The sequence below is a fragment of the Notamacropus eugenii genome, chromosome 3, assembly GCF_028372415.1.
Source record: "Notamacropus eugenii isolate mMacEug1 chromosome 3, mMacEug1.pri_v2, whole genome shotgun sequence".
Lineage (NCBI taxonomy): Eukaryota > Metazoa > Chordata > Mammalia > Diprotodontia > Macropodidae > Notamacropus > Notamacropus eugenii.
The window spans coordinates 349025714-349039908 of record NC_092874.1 but is presented as its reverse complement, the minus strand read 5'-3'; the positions used below and the strand labels follow the sequence as shown (position 1 = coordinate 349039908).

The 14195-nt window shown below is 36.5% G+C and overlaps 1 pseudogene; it reads right to left on the bottom strand.

Annotated features, from left to right (window-relative positions):
- Positions 1-11252: 11252 nt before the first annotated feature.
- On the bottom strand, positions 11253-13546 carry LOC140532170 (telomeric repeat-binding factor 2-like; annotated as a pseudogene).
- Positions 13547-14195: the final 649 nt, after the last annotated feature.

Here is a 14195-nt window from a genome sequence, read left to right as displayed (position 1 = left end):
TTTGCTTTGACTGAGATCATGATTGTGAAACCCATCTTTTTTTACTTTAGCTGAAGCACAGTAAATTCTGTTCCAGCCCCTTAATTTTACTATATTTGTGCTTCCTGTTTCAAGTGTCTCTTATATACAACATATTATTCTAATTTCCTCTGTTTAATCCTTTTCTTTTTACCCACCTCTCCTCAAAAGTCCATTTTGCTCTTGACCACTGCCTCCTTTAATTTGCCTTCCCTTTTATCACTCCCTTGCTTCTCTCATCCTAATTCCCTCCTATTTCCCTGCTGTGTGTATGTATTTCTTCCCTCTTTGAACCAATCCTTAGTGAAGTTCAAGTACTGTGCCCTCCACTGTAAAAGCTCTTCATTGTACACCTCTTTTTGTGAGAAATTTTCCTCTTTCTTCCTCCCTCATCTTCTAGTGAATCCATTTTTTTTCATTTCTTCATTTTTTGAGATCTTCCCAACATGAATGACTCACACTTCTGCCTTCTGTCTATGTAGACTCCTAACTATCTTAATGATGATAAAGTGGTTAAGGGTTACATGTATTTTCCCATAAAGGAATGTAAGCAATTTAACCTTATTAAACTCCTTTCATGTTTGCCTTTGTATATTTCTCTTGAGTCTTATGTATGAAAGTCATATTTTCTATTCATTTTTGATATTTTCATCAGGAATGCTTCAAAGTCCTCCATTTCATTAAACATCTATTTTTTTCTCCTACAGCATTATACTCACTTTTGCTGGGTAGGTTATTCTTGCTTGTAATCTTAGCTCCTTTTCTTTCTGGAATATCATATTCCAACTCTTCCACTCCTTTAACGAAGAAGCTGCTAAATCTTGTGTGGTCCTATGACTCCACAATATCTGGATTTTTTCTTTCAGGTTCCTAACAATGTTTTCTACTTGACCTTGGAGTTCTAGAACTTAATCTTGGGAGTTTCAAATTTGAGATCTTTTTCAGGAGGTGATCACTGAATTTTTTTCAATTTCTGTTTTACCCTTGATCTAAAATATTGGGACAATTTTCCTTAATAATTTTTGAAACAAGATGTCTAGGCTCTTTTTTATGATGGTGTTCTGATAGTCCAATAATTCCTATCTTTCCTTGATATATTTTCCAGTTCAATTGGTTTTCTCATGAGATATTTCACATTTCTACAAAGTTCATCCTCTTGACTGTTTCTTTGTTTCTTAATGTCTTATAAAGTCATTAGGTTCTACTATGTAATACTAATTTTTAAGGAATTATTTTCTTCAGTGAGATTTTGCACCTCTTTTTCCATTTGTTCAATTCTGCTTTTTAAAGAGTCCTTTTCTTTGGTGAGTATTTATTCCTATTTTATTTATCCTATTTACTCCTATTTTATCATTTGGCCAATTCTTTTTTTTTAAAGATGTTATATTCTTCAGTATTTTTTCTGTGTCTCTTTTTACCAAGCTATTAATTCTTATAATTTTATTGTATCACTCTAATTGCTTTCCAATTTTTCCTTTACTACTCTATATCTTTAACTCTTTGAGGAATTCTTATTGAACTTGAGTTCAATTAGTATTTTTCTTAAAGTTGTCTTCATTTTGTCTTCTTCTGAGTTTGTGTCTTGGACTTTGTTCGAGTATTTATTTTGTTCTTTGCTCATTTTTTTCAACTTCTTTCTTGACTTTTAACTTTATTTTAAAGTTGGGATCTACTCACCTGGGGGTGGGAAATCAATGTCCCAAGCTTCAGGTCTTTTCATTCTGCTGTTTTCAGAGATAGTTCTAGTGGTCTGCAAGTTTTCAGTGCTTCCAAGGTGGTGTAGTTCACAGAAAGGTGGGAGAACTGCTCCTGTGTTCTGTGCTTTTTTCTTTATTGTGGAAAGGTCCCTGTTCACTTGCAGATGCAAGTACTAGCGATCCTTCTAAGTCTGACACTATTACCAGATCCCCTGCACTCCTGCAGCTGTAAGCGTTCATGCTCCTCTCTGCCTTGGGCCTGTTACCAGGGCCCTGGTTCCCTTGTGACAAACATAAGTGCTCTTTTATGTCCTGAAACAATGATACATATCTCAGGGTAAGAGTTTCCACAGTACCCAGTCGCATACATCAACTTAATAGTCTCCTGTAAACTCTTTCTGATCAGTTGTCTTCCCCACTCCCCAGCCTCACCCATCACTGTCTCTGGGTTGAGAGCTTCCTAAGCTGTTGCTGCTGCTTTCTCAACCATCTCTAAGGCCTGCTGCTGGTGCTGCTGACACAGGATGACTCTCTTCCTGGTGTCAGACACTTCTACCAACCACCTAAGTTGTCTTTGGCTACACAAATGTTTCACCATAACTTTGGTGTTGTCATGCTAGGTACCAAGTTAGTACTAATATTTAAAGGTTGCTCTGATATGGTGCATCATTTCTATTGTTTTGTTGCATAATCAATATTGATCAGTAAATCTGGGTTGAAGGGTAAGTCTTCTGTTAAGACCATAAAATCATAATATCCTTCTTTATACTTATTTATTTTATTTTTAACTTATGGGGGGGAGGGACCAAGCATTTCCATGATTTGGCATAATAAAAAAGATGATTGTATGTGAAACTACAAATTTATTTCTACAACTTGATATTCTTTTAAAATATGCAATAAAGTTATCATGTAAATTTGTTTTTTTCTTTCTTTCCTCCATTTTTATTCTTCCCTTCCATCTCCCACCCTAGAGATGGTTATAATTAGATTCAATTATGTGTGTGTATGTTAGCAGCAAAACAATAACCACTCAGGACATTACAGACCCATGAACTCTGAGACCCTGAACAATTTTTTTCCTAAGCTTCCAGAGAAGATCACGATTATTGAGGGTTCTGAAACAGAGAGATCTGGGTAAATCTTTCAGGAGGAAGAGGTCAATTTGAAAATTTAGTTGACCCAGATTGAGGCAAACCAAGGCTTACCACCCTACCCAAAAGCACAATAGGGGAAGAGTCAAGTCTTATAACAAAGCCCCAATTCAGAAACAAAAGTTGGAGAGATGAGAGGAAGGAAGGAAGAACAAAGAAAATAGTGGTCAGTATAAAAAATATTGCAAAATCAAAGATTTTCCAAAAAGAGTAACTCTATAATTAATTTGAGCAGAAATTAAAACAAAAAAAATGAGTTTTTCACAAAGAGTACATGAATAATTAAAAGAAATGGAGCAAGAGGTTTAAAAAATAAAATGAAAGTTTTGGAGAAAATACTGCACCAAGAATAAGTAGCTTAGAGGAGCCAGTAATACAATTTCCCCAAGAAATGGAATCTCTGAAAGAGTGAATAAACCAAACAGAAGTTACTGACTTCTTGAGACAGGAAGAAATATTAAACTGCAATTAAAAAATTAAAAAGCAGAAGAAAATCTAAGATATCTCATATAAAAACTGAACTGAAAACCAAATCCAAGGAGAGAATTTAAAAATCACTGCATTTCCTGAAAAACGTGATAAGAAAAAAAATGCTTGAACTCTATATTTCAATGGAAAATTAAATGAAAACTGCTGAGGTTAATTAAAACTATAGGGCAAAGGAAAAATAGACAGAAACCACTACCTTCTGAAATAATCCTGAAAAGACAAGCCTCAGGAAGGTCACAGCCAAAATTCAGAATGTTCATATCAAAGAAAAATATTAAAGGCATCTAAACACAATATGCAATATTCCAATATGCAATAAGGGTCATACAAAGCATGGCAGCTTTTACTATATACTATCAACAAGAGACATCTTAGGAGCAGGTAGGTGGTGTAGTGGATAGAGCACTAGCCTTGGAGTCAGGAGGACATGAGTTCAAATCCAGCCTCAGACACCTGACACTTACTAGCTGTATGACCCTAGACAAGTCACTCAACCCAACTCTGCCCTACCACATAAAAAGACAGACAGAGAAAGAAGAAGAAGAAGAAGAGAGAGATATCTTAGAATACAATATTAAAATATACCAAAAACCAAAGATATATACTTACAACCAAGAAAAAGTTACACTATAAAGTTACACTGTAAAGGTCAGCATCCTATAGGAAAAAATAAATGTTCAGTGGAATAAAGGACTTTCAAGATTTTCTGATGAAAGATTTAGAGCTAAATAGAAATTCTGAAATAAAAACAAGAATCAAGAGAAACCTTGAAAGACAAATTTATAAGAGAGATAGGGAGGGTCTTTACATTGATGTAGAGGAGATAGAACTCATTGGAAAAGATTCCAGTGTTGGGAAAGATCGAAAGCAAAAGGAAAAGGGGATGGCAGAGAAGATGGATAGTGTTGTGGAAGAAAGGAATATGAGTTTGGAAAGATTTTAGGGGATAGAGGAGATAAAAGGACCTGGTATGCCTTTGGAGTTATGAAAGTTCAGGCATAACTGAATGATTGAACAACAAATAAAAATGTGTATGGTTTCCAAATTAAAAAGCAAGTTGAATGAAAACATTTTGTTAATCACTTGACTGCACTGATAACCTTAAGCTATGTGATTCTATCAAAACACACATCTTTCTCCAAAGATATTGAAATGCAATTTTGATTCAACAATATAAAATTCTTAACATGTACTCTATAAAGAAAAAGACTGGTGACTTCAACCTTGATTCCACAGTGCACAATGAACATTTGTCCTCCTTCAGGATTTGTAAGCTTGTATTTTTTGTGGTTGTAGGGACTCTCAGAAATCTTCTCTAGCACCACAATTCAAAACCATCCATTCTGCAAAACTCAGTTTTCTTTGCAGTTCAACTCTCACAACCATGCATTGCTACTGGAAAAACCATAGCTTTGATTATACATACCCTTTTTGGAAAGGTGATTTTTAGAATGTTTTTCATATTTGCCATAGCTTTTCTTTCAAGAAACAAGTGCCTTTTAAATTCATAATCACAGTTACTATTGGCAGTGATCTCTGAGTCCAAGAATATAAAATCTGACACTGCTTCCATTTCTTCTCCTGAAAGGGATCCCAAATTGAAAACTCCAAGGAATATTTTTGCCAAATTCCAGAATTATCAGGTCAAGGAGAAAATGCAGCAAGCAGATAGAAAGAAACAATTCAAATATTAAGGAACTACAGCCAAGATCACACAGGACCTTGCAGCTCCTACATTAAAAGATGGGGGGAATTGGAATATGATATTCCATAAGGCAAAAGAACTTGTACTACAATCAAGAATCAGTCAAATTGAGCATAATTTTTCAATCAAGGAGATGGACATTCAATGAAATAAGGAATTTCCAGACCTTCCTGATGAGAGGCCAGAGCTCAACGGAAAATTTGATCTTCAAAGACAAGACTCAAGGAAGGCATAAAAAGGTAAACAGGAAAAAAAAAAGAAAAAAACGTTATTTAATACAGGCAAACTGTTTACATCCCTATATGGGAGAATGATACTTGTTAATCTTGAGAACTGTATATTTATTATGACATTTGAATGGAATGTACATAGATAGAGGGCATAAATTAACTGATATGATGATAAAAAAAACCCTAATTAATCAGTGTGAAGGGAGAAGAGGAAAGGAGGAGGCAGAAAAGGATAAATTACATCCCATGTAGAGGCACAAAAACACTACAGTAGAGGGAAAGAATGGACTGAAAGGAGCATTGTTTGAGCTTTACTGTCACTGGATTTGGTTCAAGGAGGGAATAACATACTCAGTTAAGTATAGAAATCTAACTTGCACTATAGGAGTAAGAAGGCAAGGGGGAAGAAAAGGAAGGGGGATGATGCTTATAAGGGAAGGAAGAAGCAGTAAGGAAAAATGTAAAGAAAAGGGAGAACAGCTAATCGAAGGGAGGGATGATTGAGGCAGGTGGTTGTCAAAAGTAAAACCTTTGAAGAGGGCAAGAGAGAAGGGAGAAATAAAAGCATAAACTGGGGAGGAGGGGGTATATGATGGAGGGAAAGACAGAGACAGTAATCATAACTGTGAATGTGAATGGGATGAACTCTCCCATAAAACAGAAGTGGATAGCAGAATGGATTAAAATCATAACCCTACAATATGTTGTTTAAAAGAAACACATTTGAAACAGGAGGATACACACAGGGTGAAGGTAAAAGTCAGGAGCAGAACATTTTATGCCTCAGGTGAAGTAAAAAAAGCAGGAGTAGAAATTACAATCTCAGACAAAGCAAAAGCAGAAATAGATCTAATCAAAAGAGATAAGAAAGAAACTATATCCCTCTAAAAGTGATTATAAGCAATGAAGTAATATCATTACTAAACATATATACACCAAGTGATATAGAATCCAAATCCTTAGAGTAGAAATTAAGGTAGTTATAGGAAGAATTAGACAATAAAACTATACTAGTGGGGGACCACAAACTCCCCCTCTCTGAACTTGATAAATCTAACTTCAAAATAAACAAGAAAGAAGTTAAAGAGGTGAATAGAATTCGCGATAAGGTAGATATGATAGATCTCTGTAGAAAACTGAATGGAGATAGAAAGAAATACACCTTTTTCTCAGCAGTACATGGCACATATAAAAAAACTGACCATGTACTAGGGTATAAAAATCTCACAATCCAATGCAGAAAGGCAGAAATAGTCAATACATCCTTTTCAGATCATGACGCAATAAAAATTATGCGTAATAAAGGGCCATTGAAAGATAGACCAAAAGTTAATTGGAAACTAAATAATCTAATCCTAAAGAATGAGTGGGCCAAATAACAAATCATAGAAACAATCATTAACCTCATTCAAGAGAATGACAATGAGCCAACATATGGGGTGCAGTAAAAGCAGTTCTAAAGGGAAGTTTTATATCTCTGAATCCTTACAGGAACAAAATAGAGAAAGACGAGATCAATGAACTGGGCATGTGGCTGAAAAGGCTAGAAAAAGAACAAACTGAAAATTTCCAATTAAATACCAAATTGGAAATGCTGGAAACCAAAAGAGAGATGAATAAAATTGAGATTAAGAAAACTATTGAACTAATAAATAAAACTAAGAGGTGGTTTTATGAAAAAACAATAAAATTGATAAATCTTTGGTCAATTTGATTTTACAAAGACAGAAGAAAACCAAATTACCAGTATCAAAAATGTAAACAATAAATTCACCCCTAAAGAAGAGGAAATTAAACAATAATTAGAAATTATTTTGCCCAACTGTATGCCCATAAATTTGACAATCTTAGTGAAATTGAAGAATATTTACAAAAATATAAATTTCCCAGATTAACATAAGAGGAAGTAAAATACTTAAATAACTCCATCTCAGAAAAAGAAATTGAACAAGTCATTAATGAACTCCCTAGGAAAACATCTCCAGTTGGCTTTACAAGTGAATTCTATCAAACATTTAAAGAACAGTTAATTCCAATACAATAGAGACTATTTGGGGAAATGGGTGAAGAAGGAGTCCTACCAAATTCTTTTTATGATATAAATATGGTGCTGATACCTAAACCTGGAAGGGCCAAAACAGAAAAAGAAAATTATAGACCAATTTCCCTACTGAATATAGATGCAAGATTTTAAAATAAGATAGTAGCAAAAAGATTACAGCAACTTATCACAAGAATAATGCAATTTGATCAGGTTGAATTTATACCAGGAGTGCAGGGCTGATTCAATATTAGGAAAACTATTAGCATAATTGATCATACCAACAACAAAACTAATAGAAATCATATGATTATCTCAATAGATGCAGAATAAGCTTTTAAAAAACACCCATTCTTATTGAAATCACGGGAGAGCCTAGGAATAAAGAGCCTTCCTTAAAATGATAAGCAGGAGCTACCTAAAACCATCAGCAAGCATTATGTAATGAAGATAAGCTAGATGCATTTCCAATAAAATTGGGAGTGAAACAAAGATGTCCATTATCATCACTGCTATTCAATATGGTACTAGAAATGTTAGCTTTAGCAATAAGAGAAGAAAAAGAAATTGAAGGAATTAGAATAGGCAAAGGAGAAACAAAACTATCAATCTTTGCATGTGATATGATGATACACTTAGAGAATTTTAGTGAATCAAGTAGAAAACTACTCGAAATAATAAACAACTCTAGCAAAGTTGCAGGATATAAAATAAACTCACATAAACCACTGGCATGTCTACATATTACTAACAAAAGCTCATCAGCAAGAGATATAAAGAGAAATTTCATTTAATGTTACTGTAGACATTATAAAATATTTGAGATACCTGCCAAGACAAAACCAGGAACTATATGAACACAATTACAAAACACTTCACAGAAATAAAGTTGGGTCTAAATAACTGAAAAAACAACAGTTGCTCCTGATAGGCTGAACTAATATAATAAAAATGACAATTCTGTCTAAATTAGTTTACTTATTCATTGTCATACCAACCAAACTACCAAAATATTATTTTTATAGCACTAGAAAATATAATAAAATTCATATGGAAGAACAAAAATGTCAAGAGAATTAATGAAAAGAAATGTTAGGGAAGGTGGCCTACCTGTACCAGATCTTAAATTGTATTATTAAGAAGCAATCATCAAAACCACTTGGGACTGGCTGAGAAATAGAGGAGTAGATCAGTGGAATATGTTAAGTACACAAGACACAGTAGTCAATGATTATAGCAGTCTACTGTTTGATAAACTAAAGGACCCCAACTTCTGGGATAAGAACTTACTGTTTGACAAAAAGTGCTGGGAAAACTGAAAAAATAGTGTGGTGGAAACTGAGCATAGACTAATGCCTGACATCATATATTAGAATGAAGTTCAAATGGGTGCATGATCTAGGTATAAAGTCTGATACTGTAAACATACTAGGGGAGCAAGGAATAGTTTATTTGTCACATTTATGGAAAATGGAGAAATTTGTGACCAAACAAGAAACAGAAAACATTACAAAATGCAAAATGGATAACTTTGACTACATTAAATTGAAAAGTTTTTGCACAAACAAAGCCAATGCAACCAAGATTAGGAGGGAAGCAGAAAACTGGGAAAGAATTTTTTATAACTAGTATCTGTGATAAAGGCCTCATTTCTAAAATATATAGAGAACTGAATCAACAAGAATACAAGTCATTCTCCAATACAGAAATGGTCAAAGGATATGAACAGGCTGTTTTTCAGATGAAGAAATTAAAGCTATCCATAGTCATATAAAAAAACGCTCTAAATCACTATTGATCAGAGAAGTGCAAATCAAAACAACTCTGAGGTACCACATTATACCTATCAGATTGGCTAATAGGACAAAATGGGAAAATGATAAATGTTGAAGAGGATGTGGGAGAGTTGGAACACTAATTCATTGTGGGTGGAGCTATGAGCTGATCCAACCATTCTGGAGAACAATTTGGAAGTATGTCCAAAGGGCAATAAAAAGGTGAATTTGAGCCAGAAACACTGATATTAGGGCTATATCCCCAAAAGATCATACAAATGGGGGAAAAAACCCACATGCCCAAAAATATTTACAGTAGTTCTTTTTGTGGTGGTCAAGAACTGGAAATTGAGGGAATGCCCATCAATTGGGGAACAAGTTGTGGTATATGAATGTCAGTGGAATACTATTGTGCTATAAGAAATGATGAACATGTTGACTTCAGAAAAAAACTGGAAACTTATATGAACTAATGTTGAATGAAGTAAGCAGAGCCAGGAGAATATTATACACAGTAACAGCCACAGTGTGCAAGGACTCTTTTGATAGACTTAGCCCTTCACAGCAATGCAAAGACTGAAATCATTTTCAAAGGACTCATGATACAAAATGCCATCCACATCCAGAAAATGAACTATGGAGTTAGAATGCAGAATGAAGCAGACTATTTTCTCCTTTGTTATGTTTTGTTTTCTTTGTCTCATGGTTTCTCCTATTTGTTTTAATTCTTCTATGAAACATGACCAATGTGAAAATGTGTTTAATAGAAGTCTATGTGTAGAACCCATATAAGATTGCATGCCTTCTTGGGGAGGGAGGTTGGAGGGAGGGAGAGAAAGTTTGGAACTTATGAAAGTGATTGTTGCAAACTGAAAACAAATAAATTTGGGGGGTAAAAAAGAAAAAGTTACAAGCCAAGACCAAAGTGGAGAGATGATTGTGCATAATTTGCTGTTGCAGATAATTGTCCACTTAATGTGGACAGCTTCTGAAGCTGAGATTCAACAAAGTATGGATCAATTCTCTACTGCTTCTGCTAATAGCACAAGCTTGTGCTACTCAGCCACCACCACACCATCCATTTGTGGAATCATCGGTTACACCAAATGGAGAAGTTTGAATGTTTTGGAAAAGCTTACTTACCTTGGTAGTATACTTTTCTGGGATGTACACATTGATAATGGGGTTGACACATGTGTTGCCAGAGTTAGCTCAGTGTTAGGGAGGCTCAAAAGGAAAGTATGGGAGAGGAGGTAATTAGACTGATGACCAGACTGAAAGTCTATAGTGCCACTGTGCTGACCTCATTGTTACATGCCTGTGAAACCTGGACAGTATATCGGCACTATGCCAGGAAACTGAATCACTTCCATTTGAATTGTCTTGGGAAGATTCTGAAGATTACCTGAGAGGATAAGATATCAGACACTGAGGTCCTTTCTTGGACTAAACTGCCAAGCATTCAAACTCTGCTTCAGAGAGTGCAACTCTGATGGGCTGACCACATTGTTCAAATGCAAATTGTATGGTTGCCAAAAAGACTATTTTATGGAGAACTCATACAGGGCGAGTGTTCACATGGTGGTCAGAAGAAGTGATATAGGAACACTCTCAAGGTCTCTCTTAAGTACTTTGGTGTTGATTGTGTGACAAAGATGACGCTGGCAGAGGACTGCTCAGTGAGCAAAGCAGAATTGAAACAACTCAAAAGAAACACAGGATGTACAAATTTAGAGAATCCACCCCAAATACTCACATTGACTATTTGTGTCCAGACTGTGGTAGAGCATTCTGAACTTGTATTGGTCTGATCAGCCACAGTTTGACACACTGAAACTTGTCTTTAGTATAGTGATGTCATTTTGGTGCTCTTTGAGAATGAAGAACAAGAATCACTATGACTATATATGAGCATTACTATAGATATCTAAATATATGTATGTATATATAATGGTATGTATGTGCATGTACATGTTTGTCTAAATATGCATACATACATATCTGCATTTAAGAAGATAAAAGTACCTTTTAAAAAGAAAATAAAAATTACTTGTGATTTATTTCTTTTTTATGACATTTTAAGTTTCATGTAAACCACATTTTGGAAGAAATGGTATTCAGTAAATAAAGTTTTGGAGGAGAATTCACTTTCAGCAAGAGCTAACTTTAAGAAAGTTTTTAAAAAAGGTAGGATTTGAATAGGGTTTTGAAGGCTGGGAAGTTTGAGGGTTTTTCCTTTTGCTTTTTTTGTTTTGTTTTGTTTTTTGGGGGTTTTTTTGCCCATGGTTTTTGCATGGTTTTGGATTCCAAAGATGGGATAGTCAGTCCAGTTAGAGGAAACAGCATGAGCAAAAACATGAACCCCTAAAATGATTGAGATGTTCCAGAGATGGTGATCAAGTCAAGTTTAGCAGTAACTATGGATGAATATAGAGCAGTGGAAAGTACTCAAGGGGGAAAGGCACTTGAGGAAAACTGTAAAAGTCATTGGAGGCCAGGCAAGGTTGATAAGGCACTGCTCGGTACTCACCATTTGCTGAAAGAGTAAAAGCCTCAAATGTACACCACGAGCAAGGGATTACAAGGGTTCTCTTTTTGGAAAAGGAAATGTAACACAGTTTCCTTACCACAAACGGTTTTAAAATTAGACAATCCGGTAATACTGTGGAGACAATTAGGTCAAGAGCTTGTGAAGTTAGCAACATAAATATTATTTGTGTCTCAGTTGGTTAATGTTTAAAAAAAAATTTCTTTTGTGGTCCATATTGTAAATGCTTTAAAAAGACGTATCACCTGACCAAAAGTTTGAATTGCTTTATCTGTTACAAACTGTGTTAAAAATAAATAATAAAAATAAAATAAAATTAGACAATCCGAAATCAACAGCCCCAGCTAGCTCACTAAAATGAAACCAATGAGAAATCAGCTAGGAAATGCTTCCATTCTCCCCTCTTGCCCTTGGACGCCTCCTGGGCCCCCTGAATGGATAAGGGTCCTCATTTCTGAGTTTCGCTCTAGGTTTGGTTTAACACCAAGTTTTTCACGACTTCGTTTAACGGAACTGCTTCATCTACTAAAGCAATAACCACACTAGGACAATAACCAATCAACCTATGATGCCAAAGACCTCTTCTCCCTAGACAGGGGCTGATTGATTGTGCAGCTTGAGGACTGTGGAGTTGAAGACACAATGGTCTGTCGCGAGGAGTCCTGGCTGTCACCCTGCTCGCTGCCCTGGCTGTCATACTCCAAAACCTTCTTCTTGGGCTGCAGTTCAGAGTAATTGGTAGATTCTGAGGGAGAACTTTCATCTTGTCTCTGTCTCTTGTTTCTGAGGGCTGCTGAAGGAGACACTGAACTGAGAACTGTGACATCCTTCTGGTCCAATTTAGTGAAAGGCGTTTCAGTGTCTTGTAAATCAGAAAAGCTCTTAAATCCCAAATGTGGAAGAACTTTCAGGTAACTGCTTCCTGGTCCCTCTGAGTGGCTTCCCCACGGGCTCCAGGGCCACTGTTTATCTTCCTTCATATTCCCAAGATCTTCAGCCACAGAAGCGACAGCAGCATTAGCTGTGGCACTGTCAGGGGGAGTCGGAGCCATGGAGGCCACAGAAGACATGTTAGCTGTGGCAGGAGCAGCAGGAGGAAGAAGATGAGGATGACGAATACGATGATAATGACTCATTTCAAATACCCGTTTGCGATCGTGAGGAGATAAAGACTCGGCGTCTTCCATGTGGCTCTCCAGGAACCGCAACATCTTCTGCTGGAAGGTCTCATAGGAAAAGTTCTGAATCCCAGGATGAGTGACATTCCTTTCACGGATAATGCCCAGCAGATCGTTTCTCATTTTCTGAGTTGTAGGATCCTTGGACATATGTGGTGGTTGTTTTTTTTCAAAATTTTTGAAGGCTTTTCAAATTCTTTGATACAAATGATGACAGCAGCCTTCTTGACCGGTTTTCTCCTGGATTCCACCACTGCCTCTGTGAGAGAAAACTCCGTTTTAATGGTCTCCAGCACATTGATAGCGGATTCCAGGGGTGTGAGTTCAGCCTCTATATCAAAGGAACTGTCCAAATTCTCCCCCCTCTTTTATTTGCAACAGACCCTGCATGATACGCATCGGCCGAGAGATGGTGTGCTCCTTCCCCAAGGGCCGCCAAAGCAGAGCTCGCGTGATGCCCCGGATCTGCCTGAAGTCCCGGTACCCGCCACCCCGCAAGGACTGCAACGCTTCGTGGAAGTAGAACTTTAGCCTCCAGCGGTTCACCGCCTCCTCCAGCTCCGCCTCCGTCCTTCCCCCTCCCTTTCTCTCTCCTCCCCTTCCCCGCCCCCGTTCCCGGTCTCCCTCGAAGGGGACCGCCCCAGCCTCTGGAACTGCCTGTGGCTCGCGGCCGCTGTGCCCATAATGACTCCTGCTGCTCCTCCCAGGCATCGCGGTACGTTGCAGCGAGGCAAGCGAACACCAAGTAGCCAGCCCAGGCCTTGCGCCCACGCGCCGCCCCTGGGATTTATTTCTTATGTCTTGATCAGGTTTTCATCTGGTGCATTTTCTGAATCTGTTTGGAAGAGTTACAGGATAGAGGTTTTGGCTAGTCCACCATCTTGATTCTGCCTAATTCTCTTTTCAGGTCTTCTAAACTTTTAATTTCTTCTTTCTTTTGCTCTAGCTCTTATTTCATTTATCATATAATTTTAAAAATTTATTTCATATCAGAATTCTAATTATTCTAATAAATCTAATTATTTCCCTGACTTTTTTTTGAGGTTTGTGTCATGGACATCTCTATTATATATATGTATATATACATGTATACATACACACACATATACATATACATACATATAGGATGTATATGTGTATACATATATGCATACATATATACATATATTTACATATATATATTTAGCTCCCAGTTCTGTCTATAGGTGATATTTTTTTAAGCCCTGTTCTGAAGCTGGTACTGGGGCTGGGACCCCATTTGCTTTTAGGTAACCCAGCTTGATAAACCAGCCATATTTAGAATTCTCATGGCTGAAGAAATAACTCTTGATGTTATTGATGTTATCTCTTGAGGAAATAA